Genomic DNA, 24,161 nt, shown 5'->3' with positions numbered 1-24,161 from the left:
GAAAGAAAGTAAACTGAAGCACTTCTGTCAGTGTTACGTTTCCCCTCCAGAGAAATCCTTATTGTGTACCAAGTATCACAAGTGTGTATTTTATTGAGGAGAGGGAGAAGGAACAATCAGAAACTCTGTCACATTGGATCACTGTGAAAAGTAATGGTGTTTTTTTAAAAGGCAGGTATGTCTGGCTGGAGTAATTTCTTGCTCCTTTTTTCAATCTTATATGTGGTTCAGGATACTAGAAGAAAAAAAAGCCAAGCCACCTTCCTGCACACCATGATATGAAGGAGCAGAATATGTGGTGGCCTATCTTTGTCTATAGGTAGTCCAAAGATGGCCACCAGTTAATTCACCCCTTGGTACAGGTTTACATTCATGTCAGATTATACAGAGACACCTGCTCAGGTCCAGTAGCTTCATGCATGTACACGTTCCTATTGGCTCCCTCAGCCCTCCCGTCTTTTCCTTCAGGGTGATTTCTTTGAGAAACCCACAAACCTATCCAGTAGAGAAGGTTGGGGGAAAATCCTGGGTGTGCAAAGGATACTCACTCATTGATTTTCTACCAGCAAAGGGCAGGACAAAACTGTATTTGATCCCTATTTAACTTGACCAATCCTGTTGCAGAGGAATATTCTGGGTTAGTGAACAGGTAACATCACAAGAAAGTATTCCAAGACTTCATGCTTTAATAGTTGTCTTTTGCTAAAACAATTAGAAAGGGGCTTCATTTTAAAGAAAAATAGAGTCACTTTCTAACTGGTTAAACAAAAAGGGAAAGACTAAGCTCTACCAGTCATGGGCAATTATGCCTTATGTCTCACTTTGACTGTGGCTTTCTCTGAAAGCTACACCTAAGTTATGACTAAGCAAAGAGATACCATTTTGATAGATCTCAATCAGGAAATACCAGAACAAATTGGGATGGATTCTTCCATTGTGTCAGAATCTTGTTCTTTCTCAAACAAGGAATATGATGCCTCCCATTTCACCAATTACTAGTTTCAGTGTCAGCTTTATCAAAGCAATGATAAGCTCAATGCAAATGTCTTCCTAATGTTTTTTTCTGACAAAAGTTGTACCTGACCTGTGCTTTCATAGACAGTGTAGAAGAATAGATCATATTTTTCTCTTGGCTCTACCTGGTTTTTAACTAGCTGCTTAATTTAATGTCACTGAGAGCCCTCATCCAAGGAGCACGCAAGACTAATACTGAGCATTTCACTATGCTTCTTTTTTTTCCTTGTGTCAGGATTAGAATTCACTTGTGTTTAACTTACTCAGTTCTTTATGTCAGCAAAGCTGATCCTAGATTGAAAACTAAACTTTCTGAAGATATGGTTGTCCACTTAAGGACAGAACAAAAATATTTTGCCTGACTGTGTCTGGCAAAGCTCAATTGGCCTTTTTATGCCCTCCAGTAGCAAGGTTGGATTCTTGCAAATGTGCAGCCACTGTCAGAGCTGTATAATTGAAGGACTGACAGCTCTCAAGACTTCATTATTATTTTTTATTAGGGAATCTGTTGGCACTGACAGTTTTTTCTCATACTTTTCAAATACGCTGGATACTGGCAGCTGAGGATTCTGCATGACAGCTTGCATTGAAGTATCAGGGTATTTTTCATGTTGGTAGAGAGAGAGAAAAACTGTCAACACGAACAAAAAACAGAGCTCAGAGATGGTTTTATATATCTAAGTTTATTTAAAACTTAGTGCTATTTTGATTTTTCATTCGCAAATTTTAATTATATGTGAGCAAAGGTTATTGTTACAAATGTAAGCACGAAGAAGAATTTAATGCCTCTAAACAAATACATAGTAACAGCATAGTCAGCAAGGGAAGAAGTTTCCTGATTCATAGCTAGTTTCTTTTATTTAGGTCACCACTAGAATGCCTTCTTCCAAACTGATTTTTTCTAATGGTTCAGTACTGATGCCAGGTCATGAATGGCCTTCTATATCCCTTCTTCATAAACAAGGAAGCGGAGCCTAGACGGATAAGTTTTAATGTTGATCTAAAGCAAAGTCTTTAAGAATATATAAAGAAACTGCTAAGGTTGTTTAAAGAGTGTATTTTAAATGCAGGAAAGATTTTCCTTGACTTTGCTGTCATGAAGGATTGCGTTGAACATGACTAGCAACAAAACACTTGGCATACCGAGAGCAGGACTTTCAGATCCCAAACACCCAGCAAGGAGCAAATTGTGTTGAACACAGAAGCAGGAGATGTGGTTCCTTGGCAGACCTCATGAGCAATGATGCCAAACTCTGAGCTGAATTAGCAATGGGGTGTCAGTAAGTGTGAATAGCCCTAGATAGGGTTAGAGGTCTTCTTTTTTGAATGAGCACTGAGAGAAAATAAGCAGTGTCTCTACAGTACTGCAGAGCTTTTATAAAATTGACTCTTCAGAGACACAGGTTGATTAATTAAACTCACTAAAATGGATGTGATTAAAAAAACACACTGTCAAAGCAAGACAAGAAAGATGATGAAGAAAAAAGATTTTTATGTAAGAAATCATTATTTGCATGAAATCATTTTGAGTTCATACAAAGGGTTTATTGAATGTACATCGGCCAAACTTATTGATGATTATGGATTTTCTGGATATGCCTCAAAAACAGCATTTTCACCCCCACATAATTGCTTTTTTTTTTCCTCCCAACCAGTTTTATAATTTTATTAGCTCTATGGCTCCAACAGTATAAGCTATTTATTGAGAAATTCTATAGTCACATCAATAAAAAGTATTATAAATAAAGTAAAAATCATCTGATAGTTCAATTTGTATTTAAATTTGCTGGAGTTTTGGAGTTCTGTTTCTTTCTCATTACTAATATTGTAAAATACAAAGAGGTCTTAAGAAGTTTAACTGGTGCATTAGTCTGTTAATGGTACTGGGGCATCAGTCGACCCAAATAATATTTGTTTGCCGAGATGATGACTGCTCACTGCACGTCATAACTGTCCCCTTGGTCTTCATGATGAAAACCACAGAACTGGGTTCCAGGGAAATTTCCAGGTAAATACAGCCTTGCTTTCAGACCCACTGGAATCTCTTACCCTTCATGTCTATTAACTATGAAAATAACTCTCTGCACAATAATTGCCTGTGTTCATTTCCAGTTCTTGGAACAAGTCCATGGACAGAAGGTGGCAGTGGGTTTGTATTTAAAAATCATTACAGCCTTTCATAATTTTAGCTATCTTTTTGATAAGATGCTTGTTCTATTGAATGGGGCAACGAATTGGCAGAGAGGAAATCTGCTCATCCCATCTATTCTGCTCTGTTCTGCAACAAGTTGTGAATCACCTCACAGCCCTGTTCCCATCTATTCTCCACTCTTCATCAGTTTTGTATGTGTTGGCTTTAAGATGTTGAGAGAAGTAAATATTTTTCTGCTTGCTTGTAGGCTGCTTGGAGCAGTTATCTTTTTCAGTTTTTCTAAGTGCTAATGAAACTGAAAATTAATTTATTTTTAAAGCTTGTAAAAATAATTGAGAAGGCAATTTAAAACTTTCCTTTGTTCTGAGGTATTAAAACATTCTTGTATATTCACATCCAGTGATATAAAGACTCCACTGTGAACGTGTTACCTGAGCTCCAGTCCTGAAAACTGGATTCACTGTGAAACCAACAGGAGCGGCCAGGGAAAGACAAGCTAAGCATACATGTATGTATATGGGATAAGGTCTTTTGTTAAAGACTGTTGTACTGGTGTTGCTGCACTTGTTCTCTATTTCATAGAAGGATTTCCCATTTCCAGAAGCAATAACGAGAAAAAGGGCATTTTTAATGAAGCAAGAACGCTTTATAATTCCACAAGCCTTTCCAAGTTCTTCTAAAACTTTATACAAAATTTTACTGCACCTCATTTTGATATTTTTGACAGAAAAATGAGACAGTTTTTGAAAAAAAAATCAGGAGACAACTAAATTGTATACTTTAGTATTGTAGAATTCTGTAGATTTTTCTACAGAACCATAAAATATATGCTGTACATGTACTTTAAGAAGTGCTCAGCTGTATGGCCAACACTCAGTGTGCAGATAATTGTTCTTTGGTGTACAGGGTCCCTCAGAGCATGAGTTATGACCTACATATTCATTTTCAGCTCTGACACTCAGGAACTTTCTCTCAGGAGAGAGGTACCAGCATAATGGGATCCTGCATCTTGTCACGTGCAAGCCCCTGCAGTTGCCAGAGTGATGGGGTGGGTGGAATTTGAGGAGAGCATGATGGAGAATGAGCCTGCAAGGGGAAGAGCCAAGCCAATGCATGCATAGAGAAGGTGCATGAAGGGAGAGCAAGCTCACAGGAGCCATGCAGGATGGCATCGGTTGCAGTTTACAGACCATAGAAGGGGACATTGATTGAACCTATTTGGCACATTAAAGTTAGAGATTAGCTTCTCATATGAATATGAACTGGATGGCATATTCCCTTTTGCAAGTTCACTCTGGTTTTATTGATAATTCCCTTACATGTATGTAGAGATGCATAGACAAGATAAAGGTAAAGATTATAACGAGAAGGTGATAAAGATAGATTATGAAGCGACTGTATGTATATATGATGGCTTTGTAATGTATTTATATATATATATATGCATAAAACAAAGTGATTGAAAATTATAGCATTCCTGTATTATGTGCAGATTAAAATGCATCCTTTTGCCAACAGGTCTCTCCAGAATAGTTGTGCAAACAGCGTATATCTCTCTGTCATGCAACTGTGGGTAATTAACATATGCAAAACACCACAGTCCTGCTAGAAGCTACCCAGCCCTCCCCTGAAATTTAGGCTCTATTTATTTACAACAAAATAAAGTGGACCCTTCTGGAAAGAAACATGGCTTTGTGGCTGCACCAATGCTGTCGCACAGATGCTTTAAATCTTTTATATCTCCCAGACCTCCAGGGGCTGGTGTTGGATGGTATTGAGCCAGGGCCAATAAATAATTTATGCTAAGTAGCAATTTAGTTGTTTGGCTTGGGGTAAAGAAATCCAAGAAATTCATAAATAAAGTTCCCATTTTTGCTGTGTTCCAAAAGTTAATTTATGTTACTCTGCAATTAACTAACATAAAGGTGAAAAAATATGACAGGCCTTAGGTAGAAAATAAAGCTCATAAATCTGCCGTATCTTAACTAGTGGTGCTTTAGTGATAGTTGATGCTTGCACTTGGTTTCCTGTTCATCTCATTCACCTGACCCAGAAAAATGTAGTAATTAATTTCTAATATTTTCCCCTTGAAATAAACAAGCAAACGCAACATTTTTTGCTTTGCTCTTTGAACTAGAAAGTAGGTACTGGATTTTGGCAGGTGCTTTGGCAAAACAGACAGAAGTGGAAATGTATAATATGTAGATAAAGTCTGGTTAGCAGGTAGTTCCTGCATTCAGTTGACTATATTTAAAACCAGATCCACATATTCATTAATGTTCTTTATGTATACACGAATGTATATACAGTGTATAGGATTTAAAGTAATACCTGAATTCTTCCCCTTAATCTGAAGCAGATGTTTCCTGACAAAGACACGACTTTTTTTTCAGCATCATTACTTATCCTATTTACACTGTGTGTGCTGTTTAAAAGGATATTTTTTCATATATGTAAGTGTGTGATGGCTGCATTCATCGCTTTTGTCAGGAAGAATAAAATTATACAAATATATGCTGTATTTAATGTAAAAAAAAGGAAGTTGGCTAGACTGGAGGAATGAAGGGCAAAAGACTGGATTCAGGTTGTTCCAGGATGAGAAGACTATGCATGTGTTTTCTGCTTGGATGTTAGCTGTAAGCTCTTAACTGGAATATTTAGTGAAATTTTACAGGTTTTATTCTGTGTTTGGAACTTTTGAACTGTCCCTCTTTCTAGTGAGGAAGGGTAAAGAGTGAAATAGAGCATCCCATTGATTTCACAGGTTTTGTTACTCACAAGAGGAATTCTGATCATGGGCACAAGGAGCTTATTTCAGGGAGGTTGTCTGTTACCTCTTTCTACAGAAATAGATCTATCCATAAATAGAGAAAAAAATTGAAACATTATTATGCAAGAGAGGACCAAGTCCTCTGCTTCTCTGCAGCACTATGCAACTACTGGTTTCTGTGAAACTACACTGATTCAAAGCAGTAAAATGTCTCATATTTTCAATTTTAAGACTCATCTTTGCAGTTATCAGTAGTCTGAATAACTGCATTCAATATCCTTCCTTTCAGGATGCAAAGAAAAGGAGGCTTCGTTCCTCCCCTCAGCTTCACTCCTGCAGAGTACAGTGTTGCAAACATCCCTCACCATAATCAATGTCTAACTTCAAGGGCCCTGTAAGCTTCAAACCTGTTCAGAGGTCAAGTGGCATAGAGGAGTTCAGCCACAGATACTCAGTTACTTTCCTGTTGTAAAACAAGTATCTCTGACCATTTTCCAAAAGTAAAATGGTTTTGAAAGAGATTGTATTTGCTGTGATAATGGGTCTAGAATATGCTTCACTATTCACAAATATCTGGGTTTTTTTTTCTGGAAGTTTCTGCATGATGAAGATGAATTTATTACCTGAGATAAAAAGAAAATTAGAAAAAGAAAATTAGATGATTGGTTTCTCTTTTAATTGCAATCCAGAGTATCTTGCTTTCTGACTCTCACTTTTAATCATGTTCCAGGCAGTGCTCTCTGTGTCAATGGCACAGAGGAGCTCTGGGGTGTTGCCACATGAGTGAGCATGACCTCTTCGCCCTCTTTGGCTGACTATGGACCACAGGTCCTGGGCCCAGCATGAACAATACTAAACTCTTCTTGAGTCTACTTTTTAGAAACAAATTTCAAATTTGCCAGATAAGAGTTTGGAAAAGACCATGTAATTTATTTAATGAAAGACAAGGTGTGAATCTACTCATTAAAATTCATAATGAGATGCATGTGGCATCTTAACACTTCTTACTATTCTGCAGATAGACTTTGTTAAAGGCCATTTTGCTCTTTCTAGCAGGACTACATGGCACAGATAAAGGGTTTTGAATTACAGAAATGAGAATACGTTTTCAAGTCTATTACCTCCAATTTCCAGTCATTAAATGATTCAGTGGTAGAGTTTCTGTCTTAACTTTAGTGACCTCTAGTAGGGACATCAAGCTAAAGTGACTCATGAAGAAGACTTGTAAGCTCCACATTTTCACATACATTTAGAAACAAATAGAGGGACGGCTAAAAAGCAGTTCAGCCTGTTCCTCTCAGCCTCAGATCAGATTTCAACCAAAATAATGTTTCCCCTAAATATGTAGTGGGAATATCTAAGTAGCATCATTCCTTTCTTTTCTGAACAGGTGTCCTGGGTACAGAGACAAAGGGGTGGAGCTATCAGGTCTGTTTAGCCAAATACCATTTTACATCATGGCCAGGGCATGGTTTCACCAGGGCAAATGCTGTGGCCAGAACCAGAAGGGAGCTCATTTTGTCTGGCTCACTCAGGCCAAGGGACTGACGGACCCCAGCACCTCTCTCATTTATTGTCCCTCCCCTGCCGGCAGGGAGAAGTGGGGTGGCTTATTTGGAGTTTAGTTCCCCATTAGTTGTCAAAAGCAACACAACAGGCATCCCTGCACCTGGGAGATGTTCATTGCATTGGAGACTCAGCAAAGGAGCCAAGGGGAAGCACAGAGCTTTTTAATTTCTGGAGTGAACTATCCCTTTTACTCCATCAAGGTTAAAGGATTTGAGTGAAGCAAGGCACATTTTCCCTTCACAAATCCATTTCTCACTTCTGGATCTACCAGAGACTGATGCTCTACATTGTCCTCCTTTCACCAATGCTCTACATTTTCTCTTTTAAGAAAGTCAGAAGGAAGTTCAGAGGCAGTTTCAGCCCTGAACAAAAGAGCAAAATGCTTTCACACTTCCACCCCTCCTTACCACAGTGGCAGTGGGGTAAAGGAGGTCTCCTGCCAGCAGGTTATGATAGGGGTCTCCTCCATCAGCTTGGGCAGATAGGGCAGGAGTGTCACATGTCTCTTCCCCTATTACTCTCTGAAAAAGTCTGTTTTCTGAGTGACTCTTAACAGAGCCAAGTTCTTGGTTACTTGTACTTTTAACATTTGCACTAATGATGGAGGGTAAAATAATATACAACCAGAAATGTGAAGCAAAAAGGAAGGTATTTCAGACACAGAATGCTCAGGAGCATTAGTAGATCAGGAGCATGCATAACTAAAGCTGTATATGCATGGAATTACATACAGATACATAATTGTAAGAGCTTGATCTTGTACAACCTGCATTTTGTATTTTAAATGCATGCCATGTGGGATATGTTTGCTTACAGTCTTAGAGATAAACTACATCCCTAACACATCTTTCTTAATTTAAGCATTTTCTGAGTAAATTAGAGGATTTATTCCATAGAGTGTGCTATTGGGTAGCTCATGCATAAATTGGTTCCAAGTTACATATATGCTATATGTACCTCCAGCTGATTTTAGTGAGGCTGCCTTGTAGGAAACATGCCACCCATGGTCAACCTACATGTATAGTCCCACGTTAGGTTTACACAGCAGAAAACAATTTCTTTATGCAAAACATAAGTTACTGTGCTGACTTCTCAGAGTGGTATGATGTAATTCACATAGCAGATTTATGCATCAAGTATCCTCATGAACATGGGTAAGTGAGCAACTGTGTGGAGCTGCATTGCCAGCTGGAGTTAAAGCACAACACTGCCATGACATGAAATTTTTAAAAATTATTAGTCTCTGTGTTGATTCTCAGGTCTCATGTTTCACATCTGCATACAGTAGGTAATAACTATGTATTTGTAACTTTGCTGTACTGAGCAACAAGAAAGCTAATGCAGCCAGTTCAGGACAGGGAGAGGTTTGCGCAACATGCCCTAACCAGCTACCCAGTTACTGAAGGGGGAAGTGTACACATAAATACCAGCTGGTACTAGTAAAGGAAAATTAATTAGTAATACTAAAGAGTGTTCATCATAGTAAATGTTTAGAAGTGTTTATGGTGCTTTCATAGCATCTGCTCAGGACTCCATTAGTAAATATTTTTTTAAAGAGGCTCTTTCTCCCCTTTTCAACCTTCTTATGTGATATTACTAAAATAATCCCCTCTCAATGTGTACTCAACTTCTGCTTTCAGCTTTTAAATAAATGCTACATATCTGCATACTCTCTTTGGTTACAGCTCACCCCTGATCTGCTGTAGAGCTCTGGGGCAGATCAGCACTGTGCATCTGCAATTTAAGCAGGGCATTTTCTTGTATGGAGACAACACATTTCTTGTGTTATGTTGAACAGTGGTGTTTCAGGAGCAGGACATGTGTTTTTGAAGAATAATACAGGTGCACATCACTCACAGTTAGTCTTGCTGCTTTCACAGTGATGCCAGTGCCAGTGTTACAGATTAGAAGAAGGGTAAAAAAGAAAATAAGCCTCAACTGCATGGACAGAATGAATTAAGAAGATTCTTCCTTATAAGTTCACATAAATGTGTTCAATTCTTATCATGTTGTTAGGAAAACAGAAATACTTTCTTTCATGTAAGCTTCTGCATCCTCTGGACCCTTCTTAACCCACCTGAAACTAGTGGAAAAAAATCCATTGAATTAAGGAAAAATTACATTCGTAATTTCATACATGGGAAAATAAAAGCCCTGTGTTACCATATTTTATTGATGAAACCTGGCATTTCAGACAGTTTTGCTTGAAAACACAACAGTAACACCCCTGGTATTTCTAGTGAAAACCACAGTCTCAGATACAGATTTTTGTTCTGTATTAACCATAGACCTGCATTTCTTATGTTTGCATATTCTAAAATCAAGGAAATCATTTTTAAAGAACTTAAAGTACCTTAGCTAGTAAATTCTTGTAGTTTCAGTTTTTCTCTTCTGGGAAAACAAAGGAAAAGCCATGCAATATATTCAGTGATACAGAATATGACAGGTGTGCAGGTAAGTATTAATAAAATACATAGTGTAAATTAGGCATCCCTCACAATTGCGATTTTCCATAGATTCATTGATACTAAAGTTGTATGAGATCCCCAAGTCAACTCATCCATTTGATCCATTACGTAAAATCATACATATTGAAGTTATAATTTTTATCTGTATCACTTCCTTTTCCATTTTTTCTAAATTACTTAAAAGCTAAAAAGAGATGAACAGAAGTTATGAAATCATACGGAAAATATTTACAAAACAAGGATTTTCTCTAGCCCAACTTTGAACATTTGAGTTGGTCTTACACTCTGGGACAGTTAGTTTCTTATGGTGAAAAAGTGATGACAGGTCTCTTTAGGCAATCATGCATACAATTCTTAAGTGGGTGTCTAATACCAGTGAGAGGACCCACCTTCTCAAAGTCCTTTTTCATCCACATTGATCAGAAAGAGAGCTTAGATAACTATGCTAGATCAGGTACCAACTCTCAGATGCCAAAATGTAGGTAATGACTATCCCATTGAGTGATTTTATTTTTTGTTCAGGCCTTTTGGAAGTGGCAAATTAAAAATAAGAACAATTGTCACAGTCCTTTCTTAATTTTTCAGCTGTTTCTTCCCATGTGTGTTTCAGGATCACCCAGAAACATCTTCAACAGTTTTCTCTTTGCTTTCCATCTATATAAGGCTGTATAAGTCTCACACTGCTGTTTCACTTTCCATCTCTGTAATTTTAATTTGAGCCATCTCTCAAGACCATGGAGCCTTCTCTCTGCACTGTGTGCTGGAGACTCTTGCTAGATCTGTTTCAGCATGGGAATATGGTTGGCTCTTTTGGGACTGTATGTTGCCAAGGCACTTTAATTTGCAAAAGCGAAGCCTAAATATTTCTGCTCATACAGTGAGATGGTTACTTAAGGAAAGACAGTGGGATTAAGAGATCCCAAAACAGCACTGTTCACCCAAGCTGTTTAGCTGTCTAAACATTAGACTGTGTCAGTGGTCAGAGGAAAAAGAACAAAATCTCCAGGTGGTGGTTTATGCCTCACAAAGGTTGCCATCAGAGCTGTCCATGAACCTCACTCAGCAAATCAGACTCTCTCTTTTGGTGCCTAACTCAAAATAAATTCTTGATTTTTAAAGGGCTGTAGCCAAGCAAGATTCATTCCAGTGCCCAACACAGCTTGACTTTCCAGGGTATGGAGAGAAATGAAGTGAATCTCACTGCTCCTAAACACTAAATACCAAACTAAATGAATCCCAGCTTTACTACTGAGACCTATTTATCTGCTATATTTGATGTTTTATTAGGACCTAATATAAGTGTGGTTCTGACTGAAAGAGGGGTTTTAATTCTATTAGAACAGAATCCACCCTGAGATTTTTCCTATAAATTTATGGCCCACAATCTATAAAAAAAAAAAAAAAATTAAGGAGCCCCTATAACTTCTAATAGAGCTATAATACCAAGATAGCAAAATACAAATGAATTTCCAATATTTTTCTTACTTCAGCTGCAGACACACACAACAGCTCATGACACAACCAGTATTTTAAGTACCTCATGAAGACCTTCAGTATAAAATTCTATCTATTGATAGAGAGAAGCCCAGCATTATTATTGTTATTGTTGATGCTATAATTATCTTTACTCATAGGTTAGCATCAGTCCCAAAAATTAATTTCTTTTCCTTCAGTTCATGCTGTACATGCTCAACACATTGTTGATATTTGACACAACTTTTTGTAAATGGAAAGAGCCATGTCTTTCAACACACCACTTACCCCATCAAAATTTCCTGACAGCAGACAGCAAAATAATTCCTAATTTCCAAAGATTTCCAAATTCATGCTGATTCTGAGTCTTTCAGCAGGCAGATGTATTTGCTATCATTTCCTCACCTTTCTCATAGAAAATTGTCTCTTTTTAAATATATATTTTTAGTTATGGCACATTCCAAAATTTGGGCCTTTCATCTGTCTGGCTTTTCCCTCCCATTTATCATCATTTTCTGCTATGTATCTGTCCAGTTATCTTTGTCTTTCCTTTAATTTCTGTTTCTTGGTCCCCAGATAGAGAATGAAATATTAGGTTTGTCAAGCGTATATCATTGTTTAAATGCCTGGAGATGATGGGTTAAACAGCACAATCAATGAAACAAACCTCCAGTGCATTGCAGCTACTGCAAATGATGTTCCCTCTGGCTGTTTAAGACCTACCAAGTCAATAACCTATTAATATCATACTCTGCTAGGGTCAGCGCCAAACAAGTCACACGTCTTTTCAAGGCATTCAGCTTATGAGGGATTAAATGAAAGGCTGTTGGTCCTTTGGTGGCCTTGAAAAAATTGTGATTTTTTTAATCTTCTTGCAAGATTAAACCTTGTTGACTGAAATAAATTAAAAATTTAAAATGGATCAGATAGTAGTTACTGTAGCTACATAAAATCATAGAGCAACATCAACTGCACCACCGGTAATTCACGTGGAACCATCACTCCTCTCTAGAATCTGATAATACGTTGCTGATATTGACTGCAAAATAAGTCAGCCAACATGACTTTGCTCTCTGTATATACAGTGAAAAAAATGTTTAGTCTTATCCACAAAAATAGCAAAGACTACTGGTTTTATTTCCAAAATAGTACCACAGAGTACAATAAGTTATTCTGCCACTTAAGGTACCATCTAATATGAACACCATTTACAGACACTTATTTTTCATAAACTGAGGGCTGAATTCTATCTAAGGTGCAGTTTTTAGGTCACATAAGGTCTCTACATCCATCTGGAGAAAACTTTCTACTATATCAAGCTCTAATTCATTGCATGGATCTGCAGACTTCACCATGATTAGTGCAAGCAATTAATACATAGCATGGCAATGTGAGAAGGTGTTGTAAGACCTTCTGAGAAAACAACATTTAGTCTGAACTTTTTGATCACAAGCTGGGACGTTTCCAGCTCTGAAACAAATGTGGCTCAAGAGAATGATTTTTGAAAAATCCAAAACATATGTCAGAGCCCTTTTAATTAAGAAGGACTTTCACACTGAAATGATCTGTTGGATTATGTTGTGCCCAAAGTTGTACCCGTTTATTTGCAATAGGATGTCTACTTCCAAGCTTGTTGTGTCCCATTCTGAACTAGACCTTTAAATTTTTCAAACTTCCACATTGTGAGCCTATCCAAATATGAATAAGAGACTTGAGACAAACATCACAATGCCATTGGGAAGACACTGCCAGGAGACATCCAAAGAGCTCCCAATGCCCATCCACACACCAGTAACAAACCACTCAATTCAAGATGGTTAACAGGAAAATAAATCACCTCCTCATGTGGTCTGGATAAGGTTTCAAAACCAAGAGGCCTGGGTCACTGCACGTGTCCTGTTCATCCCCTGTGGTCTCAGAGAATATTCCCACTGCAACCATACATGCAACCAGCATTTTAATTGGGACCTGGGAGAGTACTGTATTACTGGATGCAGGTGTAAGTGAAGTATCCCATTCCCATCCTGATCCTGGACAAAAATTGTTTTCAAAACACAAGAACTTGAAGGTCTCTCACTTGGTAAAGTTGCTTTTCATTCAGGAGGCTAGAGGAGAAACTAATGAGAAGGAAGGGAGAAAGAAAGCTGAAAAACAGAGATAATTCATCACTCAGATCATGATCAGTCATGTGCCCTCAAGAAGAATGAAGGTGAAAGAATCAAAAGATTGGGGCTCAGTCCTGGAAGGTGGTGACTCATTCAATCAGGTACAGCAAAGCATTATTTTCACAGAATGTTTAATGCCAAAGAATAATTCCACTGACTTTGGGAATGTATGCTGAATGAATGTCAAACCAGTGGTTAAGGTCTCCTTGTAAACATCTTTCGAGGCATAGTTTCTAATTTAAAATAAATAAACAAGAAACTTGATCAACATGAAGAAATGAACAGCACATTCAGTCTTCTTCTCACAGAAGAATTTACACAGGGTTCAAAATACATTGGCCCAAATTAAGCAGAAAAGAAAGAGAAAGTACCTATCTCATCCCTGATTATAAAAAAAAAAGAACTTCAGGGGCTCACAGTAAAGCCTTCTGGCAGAAAGAAACTTCAAAATCTATCCTTTTTTTCCCTTAACTGAGAATCCCCCTTTGAAGTACACTGCAAAGGATTCTGCCTGTCCCCAGAAGCCCTGTGCAGTGCCGCTAGCCATCAGCTCCCACCACTTCTGAATTAACATCCCACAGACACTCCGAAGGAGCAGCACACCTACATTTCCTAGCAGATAACTTATTTAGTATACGAGCTCCTGGTACCCACCAGGCCAAAAGAAAAAGCACCATACCCCTTTGGTATTATCCCTGATCCCCAAGAGGAGAGATCAGCTCTTCCATGAAACATCAAATAACACATTGCAGGCACAGTGGATTTTGTGTGTGTGTGACTAGGTTGTGTAATTTCCACAATGCTCTGTGGTAGAGTTTGGGGCCATGTTGCTTCACTGCTGGGGAAGGTTTTCTCTCTGCATCCCTATAAAGCTTAGCATTTATGAAAGCATTACAATTGGCCAGATTTCTTCCCTTGTCATCAGCTAGACTAGGAGGGTGATCCATGTTTTCACACTTCCCTTTCTGGTTATTAGCTGGACAAGGGCAGCATCACCCAGTGCTCATGGGGACTTGTGCTCCACTCGAGGGCCAGACAGCTCCCCACATCCACTGCAACCCTGATCAAGACCAGTCACAAACATGAGATGTGAAAATTAATAAAGAAAACGGTTAATCTAGCCAAATTGTTTTTCTGGAACAACCACCAAAGTAGATTTTAGGAAACAAAGAGAAATACTCAATTTTTTTTACCCTGGATAATGATTAAATACACTTCCCAGATGCAAAGTGTCATCTTAAACCTAGAAAATTAGTGATTTTTTTCCTGGCCTGACACTGAAAATAAAAGTTACTATCAGTATAGTTAATTTATACTGACTAATATCAGAATGTACGCATGAACAATAAACCCTTTCTTTGAATTTTCTCTCCTTTCTGGCCTCAGTACCGTCTTGAAGTAGAGTCAGTGGAAGTTTACTCCATCAGCCCAAGGGGACATGGAAATCCTCTTGCTAATGCTTCTGCCCGCTGCACCAATTAAAGGAGCAGAAAATGTATCCTGGAATTCTTTACTGAACAGTCAAGAAGGTGAACTGAATGATGGCCAGGTCTGTATGACTGAAACTCTCAGTGCTCCTTTTACCCACGCAGGTATTTTCCAGGTTGTCAGAAGGTCCAAATTAGATACCCCATTAGATGATCCCCAGGGATCAGAACCTTCACTTACCCATACCATCACACGGAGATATGTTAGATGGGAATCTGTACCTAAAATATTTTTACCGCTGTGTCACGGCTGCCTTTACTCCAAGGACTATGAGTGCAGGCACTGGCAACTGACAAAGGTCCTATTGTGAATAAATGTAGAACTTTAGCAACAAGAAATTCCCAAGTGCTGTATCTGTCTTTTAAGCACAAAAGGTTCTGTTACTTCCCACTGCAAGTCAGTGCTAAGTCCCTCATGCCTTTCTCTCACTCCTGTCTCCCAAAGAGCTGGCACCAAAGAGTTCCATTCCCACAGGCTTTTGCAGGGATTTAAGAGTACAAAACCATCCCTTCAATTCTCACTCCATGTTTTCCAAATAATGTCATGTCCTGTTGCTGGGATGGAAGCCAGGTACCTGCAAGCAGCCGAGATCTATTGCTATGTCCCTTTTATATGTTATTTGCCAATGCTATTAACTGCAATCCCAATCAGGCAGAACTAAACCTGCCCTGAGCATGCTGGTGTTTTCAGTAAGATGAGGCCAGTGAAGGATATGTTCCTATGTCCTGTTCTTCTTCATTTTAGAGCTTTATTCAATCCATTGGAGCCTCCAAGCCCCACTTTTCTTCTTCAGTACCTGCTGCCTTCCCTCATTTTGATGTTGTGATACCCCTTCCATGTTGGTTCATGGACCTTTTACTAAAGCGCTATAAGGAGACATGGATAGCATTCAGAGAAACAGTTAATCCCATCACTAAGAAACTTCATCTTCTCATTGAAGTTTTTCACATATGAAATATATGTCTTTAATCCAGTCTTTAGGAAAATAACCAGTATGCAGCAAGGAAGTATGGAAAAAGAGAAACCCTTGAAATTAATAATATTTAAATAGTACACATCACTTTGATTTCCACCTCAGTTCAGAGTTCTTTTCTTGCTCATTAGTCTTCTCTGAAACCCCCAGTATTGTCAAAAATTTTGTAGAGTTTATTTATTTATTTATTTATTTATAATCCATATGTCAGCCACAAAAATATCTTAAAATGAGAGTTTGGGGAAGGGTCCACAAAGTGAACATAGAATCAAATGTTGAGTTGATCAACAACTGGAGTTGAATACTCTGGAGTTTGATTGACTGGGGATATCTAGAAAACATAATATAAATACACATCATCACATTCTGATTGAGAATGGCCAAGTATGAGTTCAACGGATAAGTTCAATTATTTTTGAATTGTGTTCACCAAAGCACACTTAAATGTTGCTGCTATGTTCTGTCTTTTCAGAAATGGCATTTTAAAAAAATCACACATTTGCATTCCAGTAACTTGTATCTAAAGTTTTGCAGATGCTCCACAAAAGTTTTGTGAGCACAAACCAGGATTTCTAGAAGTGTTCAGTCCTTGTCTCTTTGCTGTTAGTGCAAATTTTACCATGTGTTCATTGCATACCCAGTTCAACAAAACAGCCAGTGGCAAAATCTACCATTTAATAAAAGATGTAACATTGTTGGGTAAACAACCTCTCCTCTTTCTGTTCTGATCATAGTACATGGTGGGAAGCTAAGTGAAAATTGGTCCTTACACAGATGAAACAAACACAGAGAAGATTTTTCTGCTCAACAGTATTTACTTCTTCTTTTTAGAAAACAAAGTAGCAGCAGATTTCTTTGTAAGAAAAATCAAACTGTTTCAAACAAAATTAATATGTTTGGCCAATGTGTCCTCTCTCCCTCTCTCCCACCATCATCTCCCACAATGACACTGACATTTCTTCACAGTGAAAATGGGAGTTTTATTCTGAGCACTCCCGAGGACTTCTGCAGTTAAGGTTCTGCCTATTAGAGACAAAATCAGCTGGTGATGTTTTTACTAAAGGCTTGATTAAAACTCATCTGGGAAAATACTTCTTGTGCCTCTTGTCCAGAGGCAGGAGTCTTGATTAGAGTCTTAGTTCAGATATTGCTCTTTCAAGAAAGGCCAGGTGATGGTCAGGGCTGGCCCTGGGAGTCTGACACCAAGAAAGGAGGTCTCAGGTGCCTTATCCTGTGTCAACTCAATGTGCAGCTCTGTCATTCAATTAACACAGGCGTGTCCCTATTTATTTCTCTTGAAAATAGGAAATAATAGAACTTACTCCCAAGTAAATCTCAGGAATAAAAATTATTTAAGTATTTGTCTACAACTGGTCTGCTCATTTCGACATTTGTCTACAAAGAAAGGCTGGAAATAGCTACTTCTGATCAAATATCTCATCAGAGGAATTGTAGCTGGGGGAGACATGGGATTTCAAAAGAAGAAAGCTTCTCAGAGAACAAAAATGGGTCACCTATCACAAGGGCTTAGGCACCCGATGTGCTGAACGGATTTGCTGGTTCCTGCTCTGGACTTCTCATCTTCTCAGGAATGAACAAGAAGTATCCATACTTGTCTGTGTCAATATGACTTTGGCCTCTAGTTCACAGTGGAGTCATGGTGGTGCATGCATTGTTTAGGATGTTTTTTGTCATTGTACATGTTACATATAATGGTTTATTGAAAAGTAAAACAGAGCAAAGCAAATTTGACACGAGTTAGCCTGAATGTCTTTTTTGACAGCTATCACTAATGCATTACTTTAAAAACACATATTTTTATTATGTACAAGTTATGGTAGTATCACTGGGGATAAGCCACAAACTCAGCACTGGCTACAAAGTTTGGTACATCCAGTGTTGTCTGGGCTGTTTGGAGTATTTTCTTCCTGTGCTTTATACTCAGCATATTTTGGTTATGATGTCCTGCATATATTAAAAATGAAGCTGTTATTGAGGGTAATGGGCATAATGACACGACTTTTATTGTAATGCAGAATGCATGACTTCAAGTGCTTACAACACTTTAGTCAGTTCCTTTAAAATTGAAAACAGACACAGAGCCATTCTGAATGCAACCTGCTATCTTTAGCCACCAATCTTGTGGCTGACATCTCTACAAACAGCTCAGCCTTCACCAAAGTTGAGGAAACTTCTAAGAGCATTCTTCTTTAGTGCCTCAAGTTTTAAAAGTAATGTACAAATGGTGATTTCTTTCATAAATCGCATTAAAGAAAAAGATTGGTTTTCCTAGGGAGAGAAGCATAGTCATTTTTCACAAATGGAAAGTGTCTGGTCCAAACAGAACACTGCGTTTAATACATCACTATTTTATTCATGTCATTTGTAAACAGAAAGACATCCTTGCCAATGTCAGTATTTTTTCTCCTCTTTTGCCCTTTAAAAAAACGCTTATAAATTAAGCTTCCTTTTGCATCTGTGAGCTCGAACACAAGGGCAGAAGCCCTCTAATGCAATACAAGGTGCACAATTTTCCCACCCAAACCTCACCAGGAACAAGTTGTACAGACAGAGTCCCAGGAGGTTTCCTCTGAATCCTATCCTTCCAGAGGCACAGAGCTTGCCCAGTGAAAGTAGAGTTGGGAACTCTTCCAGTCTCAAATTTGCATTTTCCTCTCCTCCCTCAATAAGAGACTGTCCATGGGGGAGAGAAATCTCCCCTCAGAGGCTGAGAGCCTTGAGTTCCCCCAGCTCAGAGCCAGGGGCAGAATCTCAGCCATGACCAAATGCTGGTGCCTAAAAAGCAGCACTGTGACAAATGTGTGCAATATGTACTGGATGGGCCACTAAAGTAGCCAAATGTTGGGAACATTTTGAACAAAGTCACTGTCCGCTTGCCAGCTCCTCAGTTTCTAGAGACTCATGTCAGACCCAGGAGAGAAACTAATACAAAGTAATGAAGAGGACAACCTCAGCAAGAAAACTTGAAGAACAGTGTTGTCAGGATCTGTTTTTTGTTTATTGTCACTTGATACCTTAAAAGTGCTCTGGGAAAAAAAAAAAAATTAATAATTTGCAGTAAGGTTAAGTAGTGATTCCAAGTTGGTGCAGTCCTAAATTAACGATAGAGGCAGGTCAGGTGAAAAAAGCAATCTAAAAGCTTGATCAAATAGTCTCCTTTGAACATCAAAAGTTATTGATATTCGAAACATGATGTAATTCATCTCAGAACACCAAAAAAAAATAATAATAATTTCAGACTCAATTTCAGACTCACAAGATGCAAATCCCTTGGCCCAGGCTTCACTGACCCTAAAAACCTACTTAATGCCCATATTATGTACCATTGCAAATCTCCCAGTCCAGTGCTTTGGCTGTGAGGGGTAGTAAATTTAAAAGCAGAGGAATATCAAACAGAGAAGTGAATTGTGTCTAAACAGCACCACTGAGAACATTAGTGGAATATTGTCCCCATCTTTCAGCCGCTTCAAAACATACATAGGAAAAATGTGGAAATAATCCAGAAAACTATTACTATTCATTAAGAATTATGGAATATTCCACTCTGTGGCAAGAAATTAGATAATTCAGTGTGTTCATTTTCTTCAAGAAAAGGGTAAGAGCAGATTTATACTATATAAAGCTACCTGTTGAAAAGAAGGAAGTTTCCTGACAGCAGTTGGCTCTCTAATGCAGAAGAGGCCTGACAATCATAACCTGAAAAGTCCATCTTCACAAATGATGATTAGAAATAAAGGACATTTATTTAACTGTTCTATTAATTAACTAATTGAATAATTATAAAGGATGTGGTAGCCTTTTGAACACCATGAAGTATTTATGTGTTCACTGCAGAAATTGTTAATTAATATCTCCAGAAAGCCCCACACAGCTCGAAGGTTAGACAATCACTCCACTTCCATAAATAGATAAACCTCTTGACTCTTCTTGTTGCCAAAAGAATCTTTTATCTTTGTGCTCCTGTGCATACCTAGGCATATTAATCCAGGCTCTAAGAGATACAACATAAATGCATTGCTGTTGGGGTGGCTGGGTTTTTTTTTTATTATTTCGAAGCCATCTTACTCTGAAGACCCTTTAAAAATACAATATGCTTTTTCTTAATATTTTAGGAGAAATTGAAGACAAGGATTTGTTCAGGGCTGTGCTGTTCTGAAAGGAAAACAAATATATGGGATAGAAAACAATCAGCTTCTAGAAGATGAATAGTTGTTTACCTGGTAAGGTGGAGAAGAAGCCGTATCTCCCTAGGCATACAAATCCCCCTGCTCCTGCTCACAGTAGATGTACAGGGAAGGTAATTGCACAGAGAGGAAAAAATGAGGGGGGCTCTGTCACTCATTCACTTGAAAAGCACCAGAGAAAATCTTAACTTTGTCAGAGCACTGATGACGAAGGTTTCCTAAATTACAGCATTTGAGAAGGCGGGTGCAGATGATGCAGCCCTGTGGTCCATTTAGGTGCCTGAACATATAAATAATCTTCAAAGGTGTTAAAAGTTAGCTGTGCAGTAACTGAGAGCTTGTCCTCTCACCTCTCTGCCCTGCTCCCCTCTCCTCCCATTACTAGGAACATGCAACACAAACTGTTCTAGAGAGGCTATCTTTTAACCAGGCTCTGAACTCTCCATATACGGTGTGTTTGCTGGATTTGAGTTTGGGCTGCATTTTCTCTTCCCTCCATATAATACTCCAGGGATATCAGGTACCCACTCTTCAATGGGTTGGTTGGTACTTGATGTCACTGGTCTCAGAGCTATTCACTGTGAATAATGTTTGGTCCTTTTTTATTTTAATTGCTGGAATGGCTGTGGATATAAGTTGCTCAACACAAAAGGGTGACAAATAATGATGAAAGACACTAGAGTGCTCTCATGTGTAGCTTGGACCAGAAGGAGAAAAGAGATTATTGCAGCTGAACTGGTCACATGGAATTTGCTGGACCTGCCTGCTCCAACCCCCTCCAGCCTCTCTCCGGGAGTAGTGCTCTTACAAGCTAAGAAAGACACAGTTGGCACAAAAAGAAAAAAAAAAAAAAAAAGAAAAAAAAGAAAAAAAGAAAAAAATGATCCCATTAACAATGACCTTTAGAAATTTCAAGGACATAACGCTGCCTTTGTAAAGTGTAAACAGATGCATTGTCAAATAGTTAAAGAACAGAATTGGTCCTGGATCTGTCATTTACCTCTTCAAAAACTCAAACTCCAGACTGTAAAGAGTCAGGAGGAAACAGCAGCAGCATGATTATACAGTTAAAGAGACAAATACTTATGTTGGTCTTCTCAGAGACTGATATTTCTATTATATTTTTAATTAACATTTTAATCCTTTAAAATCATTTTAATCCTCGGGAAGCATGTTACAGAGTGAAATCGTTGCTATGAAAAGTGTCAAACAGATAATAGCTAAAATTAATGGTTTTGTGATATATCAAGTTTTCAAATTGTTCTTTTATTAAAAGAGCCTGACATTTTTCATTACAGCGAGCAGGGCTTTCTGAATAAAAAGTAAGCATGTACCCCAGATTACAGAACATTTAACTATTTGCATGATAAAGTCTTCATCCTGGTTTTCTGTCTGTTGAAAGAGTCACCGGTAGACTAGATAAATACCTTTTGTGGCAGCAGGGAGAAGCCCAAACCAAGGTATCCCAGACTCCTCCTCATGCTCTTTCTTGTTTTAGCTAGGGCTCTTCATAGCCCCCAAAGCCCTTTGCAAGACCAGGGTTCACTGGGGCTTTACCGTGTGCTGGGCTCAGCTGAATGTCATTGCACACCCATGCCAGGGCTGCTCTCCCTCCTGCTTGGCTCAGAGTGCCATTGGTGGCCACGGTGTTTTCTCATTCGAGCGGCTCAAGGCAACCTCTGAAAGGCTGTAACTCATAATAGGATCAATAACTGTGTGCATAATTACAAAAACACTTCAGTAAGTGGATATGAGCTGCTGCAGACCTCATCTTTAGACCTTTGCAAACACATAGTTCCTTGTCTCACAGTCAAGCTCTTCCTTTCTGACATCTCTGAATGTAGCACACACAAAAGTCAGAACACATAAACTGTAAATCCTCTGCTTACTGGGAGCCATAAATAGCTACAGGTAGAGATTATGACCCACAGGAAATGGGATCATTGTCTGAAAAATAAAATATTAAAGCAATTCCACTAAGAACTAGCCTTTTCTTAAAATCACCTTGGTATTTGATCTTAAATATGTCTTCTTGTCAAACAACGTGCTGGTTCAGCAGTGAGCAGAGTCTTCTCTCTGTGGAAGTTTTGCAATGTTTTACTTGGATGTGGTTACTCCAGTGGCTTTCTTTTTTATTTTTTTCTTCTTTAAATGGAAAGCAAAACATTACCTGTGGTAGTAAAAGAATGGTGAAATGAGAGAATGAGTGATCCTGTTAAAAACTGTGGATTGCCATCACATGTGCTCTTAGGTACATGCTGGATAATACAGGGCTGTTTGCAGAGGTCTGCTTTTCGTGCTGGGGAGGCTCTTGTAATAAGCAGTGTAATGAAGCCACAGGTATAATGCACTGCTGCCTGAGGTCACCAATTAAGGCAATGTATGAAACCTGAATGAAATGTTTCCCCAGCCCTCCTTACCTCTGTTTGGGCGCACAAAGCTCAATTAGGCACTCAAGAGTTTGGAGATCTCTTTTAGCAGAAACTTGCATAAATACCTTAATGCATCAGGCTGATACTTCCAGAGGTTTGATTTATTAATCCTCTCTGGCATTAACTTGTTCAGAGCCCTGAATACCTCAGTTCCTCCTCTCTCCTCCCCAAAAGAAGGATAAATGGCATTTCAGTCCTGGGGGACACCTCTGTTAGCTGTCACATACAGTCAATGTGAGGCAGGCATGCTCTCTGGCTTGCTTGCCTGCTCCCCTTCACACCCAGGAGATCCAGGCTCTAAAGGGACTGCAGTACAGAAGGGTGAGGGCAGCAAGCTGGACACAAGAATTGCCCTCTTGGTGGGCACACAAGCACAAAATTGGAAGGACAAACAGCCACTCACATCTGGTACGTGTCGGTCAGCATTTCAAATGAAAGTCAATCATAACCACACCGTACCCCTGAGATGTCAGCACTAGATCTTTCTTGGGGAGTTGCAGCATGCCCAAAACCTCCTGTCAAATTTAGCCCATTTTAGCCCTAACAGGGACCCACATGTTACATTTGTCCTTAAATCTTTGTTGCCCAAGCTGTGTCAGCTCCCTAATAGTTTTCTGATGATGTCAAAATTGCTAGGTTTGACCTCAAGATCCATGTCTAGTTTGGGGTGCCATCAGCAGAGATGTCCTCACCACCAGTGATGCCATGGGAGCCTGGAGAATGGAAGCACCACCAAGACTGAGCTAAACTGGGGACATGGGGGGATGGAGGCAGCAGGTCTCTTTCCCCGTAGGCTCCTGGAGTCTGGATTTTGGTACCCTCTACCCTTTCAAGGTCAATGCAGTGACCTTGAGGGCAGGCTACAACGTCTGTTTATTTTCCCAGGCTCTCTCTTGCAGTGGGAGTGGGGCAGAGGGGTGAGAATGGCAGGGAGAAGGTAGCATCCTTTGTAGGGGAGAGCAAGGGGGGGCTTGCCTGTGGCTGTACAGAGCTTGCCCCAGTGTACAAACTAATTAAGACACTTCCTGTATTAAAGAATAAACCCACACACATTGAAATCAAACCACAAAACTAATAGTGTGGTAAATCCAATATTGCTAATAGTAAAATTCTTTTTTACCTAGACAGAAATTATTCAAAAATCAAAATGAGGAAATAGTGACATGTTGGCTAGGAAAAAAAAAAAAAAAAACAAAACAAAAAACAACAAAACCAAATCCATTTATTTTCTCACAAAAAGTCCATGTAAGCTGTAAATCCTGACCTGCATTAATCAAATTTCACTTTTAGAAAACAGTGGTGCAAATGCCCCTTAATCCATGAAGTCTGACTTAACTTGGGGGGTGATGGGAGGAGATTTCTTGGTTCCCAGAAAATATCTTTCTTGCATCCACTGCAGAGCCTTAGCCTTTATTATTCCATCGTACAGTGAAAGAAATGCAAGGGGGCTTG

The sequence above is a fragment of the Parus major genome, chromosome 3 (assembly GCF_001522545.3).
Source record: "Parus major isolate Abel chromosome 3, Parus_major1.1, whole genome shotgun sequence".
Lineage (NCBI taxonomy): Eukaryota > Metazoa > Chordata > Aves > Passeriformes > Paridae > Parus > Parus major.
This window is presented reverse-complemented; position numbering follows the sequence as displayed.